Source organism: Aegilops tauschii, chromosome 5 (assembly GCF_002575655.3).
Source record: "Aegilops tauschii subsp. strangulata cultivar AL8/78 chromosome 5, Aet v6.0, whole genome shotgun sequence".
Lineage (NCBI taxonomy): Eukaryota > Viridiplantae > Streptophyta > Magnoliopsida > Poales > Poaceae > Aegilops > Aegilops tauschii.
Window position 1 is genome coordinate 85,054,733 of NC_053039.3, and position 4,993 is coordinate 85,059,725.

The window sequence follows — 4,993 nt, forward strand, 5'->3', positions numbered from 1 at the left end:
GGAAGGCAAGCTCGTCGACTTCCTCCATGAGAATCGAGACATCTTTGCATGGTCCCAAAGGACATGCCGGGTGTTCCGAAGGATTTCGCCGAGCACAAGTTACACGTCCGAGCGGACGCAAAGCCGGTCAAGCAGCCTCTCCACCGACTGTCCGAAGAGAAGAGAAGAATCGTACGAGAAGAGATAGCCAGGCTCCTTGCCGCCGGCTTTATTATGGAAGTGTTTTTCCCAGAGTGGCTTGCCAACCCAGTCTTGGTGTTGAAGAAGAACAAAAAGTGGCGTATGTGTATAGACTACACTAGCCTCAACAAGGCCTGCCCCAAAGATCCGTTTGCTCTGCCACGGATTGATCAAGTAATAGACTCCACAGCCGGATGCGAGCTGTTGTATTTCTTGGATGCCTACTCAGGATACCACCAGATTAAGTTGGACCCAGCAGACCGCTTGAAGACCGCCTTCATCACACCATTCGGAGCTTTCTGTTACCTGACTATGACATTCGGCTTAAGGAATGCCGGTGCCACTTTTCAGTGTTGCATGCAGAAATGCCTCCTCAAGTAACTCGGCACAAATGCCCACGTCTACGTAGACGATATTGTGGTGAAGACAGAACAGCGTGGCACCCTGCTAGAAGACCTCAAAGAAACATTTGCCAACTTGCGCCGATTCCAGATCAAGCTCAACCCCGAGAAATGCGTGTTCGGAGTACCAGCTGGCCAGCTTCTAGGCTTTCTGGTCTCCGAACGCGGCATTGAGTGCAACCCTATGAAGATCAAGGCCATTGAGAGAATGGAGATTCCCACCAAGTTGCGAGACGTACAGAAGTTCACCGGGTGCCTGGCCTCCCTAAACCGCTTTATCAGCCGGCTAGGAGAGAAGGCTCTCCCCCTGTACCGACTCATGAAGAAATCCATTCATTTCGAGTGGAATGACCAAGCAGACCAAGCCTTCCATGAGTTGAAGAAGATGCTGACCACTCCACCTGTCCTGGCGGCGCCGACTGAGAAGCAGCCCATGCTCCTCTACATTGCCGCAACTAGCCGAGTGGTCAGTACAATCGTCGTGGTCCAGTGCCCAGAAGAAGGCCGAGCCCAGCTAGTCCAGAGGCCGGTATATTATCTAAGCGAAGTACTATCCAGCTCAAAGCAAAACTACCCACACTACCAGAAGATGTGCTATGGAGTGTACTTCGCCGCCAAGAAGCTGAAGCCCTACTTTCAAGAGCATCCCATCACGGTCGTATGCACCGCCCCGCTTGTCGAGATCATAGGTAGCCGGGATGCATCCGGCCGGGTGGCTAAATGAGCCATTGCGCTTGTACCTTACACAATCTTCTATCAGCCCCGCACCGTCATCATGTCCCAAGCATTGGCCGACTTCCTCGTCGACTGGGCTGAGACCCAGTACCTACCGCCGGCTCTCGACTCTACTCATTGGCGGATGCACTTCGATGGGTCCAAGATGCGCACCGGCTTGGGAGCCGGCATCGTCCTCACCTCTCCCAAAGGCGACAAGCTCAGATACACGCTGCAAATCCACTTTGCCGCCTCCAACAACATGGCTGAATACGAGGCGCTCATACACGGGCTCCGGCTAGCCAAAGAGCTCGGCATACGCCGGATCCTGTGTTATGGCGACTCAGACTTGGTGGTCCAGCAGTCATCTGGCGACTAGGATGCCAAGGATGCAAACATGGCGAGCTATCGATTCCTCGTCCAGCAGATCAGTGGGTACTTCGAAGGGTGTGAGTTCCTTCACGTGCCACGGGCCGACAACGACCAAGCAGATGCCCTGGCACGGATCAGCTCCACCCGACAGGCTATACCAAACGGTGTCTCTCTCCAGCGCCTCCTCAAACATCTATCAAGCCGTCTCCAGAATCGGACTCTATCTTCGTACCACCCGCCCCCGATGCAGCCGGATCCGACTGGAGGAACCCAGCAGGCGGCTCGGGGACTTCGACAAGCGGCCCGGGGACTGCTGTAGTCGCACCCGGCTCGGGGACTTCAGAACCTGGCCTGGAGACTGCAGCAGTCGGCCCGGGGATTGCAGCGACACAAGAAGCAGTGGCCGACTCCAACCCTCCAACACCCAACCCACCCACCCGAGTCACAATGGCCGTACTAACAGTAGAAGAAGTCACAGCTCCATCATGGGCCTAGCCCAGCCCATCCTCAACTTCCTAGTCAACAGAGAGCTACGGACTGATGAGATCTCGGCAAGCCTAGTGCAACGCCGAGCCGGAGCATATGCAATAATAAACAGAGAACTTGTCAAGCGCAGCGTCACTGGGGTCTTCCAGCGCTACGTCGAGCCAGAAAGGGGTGTAGCAATCCTCAAGGATATCCACCAAGGCGAATGCGGCCACCACGCAGCCTCAAGATCACTTGTGGCCAAAGCCTTCCGCCACGGTTTCTTCTGGCCGACTGCTTTGGAAGATGCCAAAGAGATAGTCAAATGCTGCAAAGGATGCCAAGTCTTCAGTTCCAAACAACACCTGCCGGCTTCTGCACTCAAGACCATCCCCCTCGCCTGGCCCTTTGCCCTCTGGGGGCTGGACATGGTGGGCCCATTCAAGACAGCCCGCGGCAGCTTGACACATCTGCTTGTCGCCGTGGACAAATTTACCAAGTGGATCAAAGCGAAGCCGATCAAGAAGCTGAACGGGTCGACTGCCGTGACATTTATTGCTGACATCACTACTCGGTATGGCGTGCCGCACAGCATCATCACCGACAATGGCACAAACTTTGCCAAAGGAGCACTGGCACGTTTCTGCGCGACACAAGGCATCCGACTGGACTTAGCGTCCGTTGCCCACCCACAGTCAAACGGCCAGGTCCAGCGAGCAAACGACCTCATCCTCTCTGGCATCAAGCCCCGCCTGGTCGTACCACTGGAGCGCTCGGCCGGCTGCTGGCTCGACGAGCTGCCGGCTGTCCTATGGAGTCTGCGTACTACCCCAAACAAGTCAACCGGCTTCACTCCGTTCTTCCTTGTATATGGTGCCGAGGCTGTCATCCCGACTGACATCGAGTTCGACTCACCTCGGGTCACCATGTACACGGAGGCGGAGGCCAAGGAAGCGCCAGAGGACGGCGTCGACCTGCTGGAAGAAGGCCGGCTATTAGCACTCAGCCGGTCCGCCATCTACCAGCAGGGTTTGCGCCGTTACCACAACCGGAAGGTCAAGCCAAGATCCTTCCAAGAGGGCGACCTTGTGCTTCGGCTGATCCAGCAAACAGCTGGCCAGCACAAGCTCTCGGCCCCTTGGGAAGGCCCTTTCGTCATCAGCAAGGCACTAGGAAACGACTCCTACTACTTGATTGACGCACAAAAACCTAGAGCACGCAAGAGGGATGATTCCGGCAAGGAGTCGGAGCGACCATGGAACGCAAACCTCCTGATAAGATTTTACAGTTGAAAGCAGTATGTATCATGCTACCGTTTTTTTAAATATGAGACAAACGGGCCCCCCGAGGCACACTCGGGAACTGCCCTCCTTTATCTATGAATGATGAGTGTCATACTCATGAATGTATTATTACATTTGATTTTTTTTTCTGGCACCGGGTTCGACTAGTCGGCCCGAGGACTGGCCGCTTAAGTTATATTAAAAGTTCTACCTGAAGTCAGACAAGTAGTGTGCCGGCACCCGAGCCCTCTCTTGTCGAAAGTCGCAGCTCGAAGAACCGACTGTCCGACTGGCAAGAGCCAAAGGCAGAAAGGATGCCCACACGAAAAACGGCTAAGGACCAACGAACTTATATAACGCAAAGACGGCCTCCAACCACGCCTACCGGCTGTCAAAACAGCCGCCTGGCCGGCCTCCCAATCACTTCGCTATAATCCAACAAGCTAGAGTACTTGCCCTCCCAAGCACTTCCCCAGCCACAGATTGCAGAGCAGCTGTCCGGCTAGGAAGGCGGCAACCAAGGGAGGGCGGCAAAGGAAACAGCCAAAGGATGAAAAAGCAAAGAACAAGGGAAAGCCAAACGCATGCATAATTATATTTACACATAAGGCCCCGAACAGGCCGGCAGTCAATATAGTTCGAATACACCCCCAGTGGGTGGAATTGTGCAAACTTAACAAAATACTATTCCAAGAATGGTGAAACAGGAAAGTAGAGGCACCAGACTAGACTAAGGGTGCAGCAGGGGAGCCGGGCTGGTCGGTGGAGACGGCGCCGGCGGCTGGAGGAGTGGCCGGCTGGCGGGTCTCGGCTTGATCTTCGCCGGCTGCAGGCGGTGCACCCGCGCGTGCCTTGTTGCTGGAGGCACGGTCAAGCTAAGGCTGACCGGCCGCTCCACCAACTGGCGCGGCGTCTTCACCCTCCTCCTCCTCCTCGCCCTCGTCGCTGGAGTCGATCTCCTCCGCCGAGTCCTCGCCGTCTGCCGGGTTCAGCCCGAACCACTCCTCCGGCTGGGCAACGCCGTTGTCGTCCACCTTAGGAGCGAAGGCGCTGGTGTCGGTGTAGTGGGCAATCGCCGAAGCCCGCTGGATGATAGCCGGCCGCGCCGGCTCCAGCTCCGTGTCGGCCTCCTGCCGCCAGGTGGCCAGCTGGTCCAGACTCAGCTCGGGATACCAGGCCTTGGCGAACTCCAGCGCCCGCCTGGCGCCGGACCGAGCCGCAGAAGCCTTCCAGGCCTCGAAGCGGCCGACCGCCACCTCCAGCCAGTCGGAAGTCCGACTGGGGGTGCGGGGAATCACCTCACCAGGCCAGAGAGTGGCCAACACCTGCGCCCCAACACGCTGAAGCCGGCGGAGCATGCGATGAGCCGGCTGGAGGCGGGCCTGAATCGCCAAGAGCTGCTCCTCCAGCGACCGGCGAGCGTTCGGCGCGATCTCGGCGCCAGACTGCCTTCGTGCCTCGCGGTGGGCCTCGACGACCTGGTTGGCGGCGGTAGAGTAGCCAGGGAAGTACTCTGCGCAAGAAAGAAAGGGAAAGAAGAGAAAAACACCAAGTCAGAAAATGAGCCAAACGGCAAGC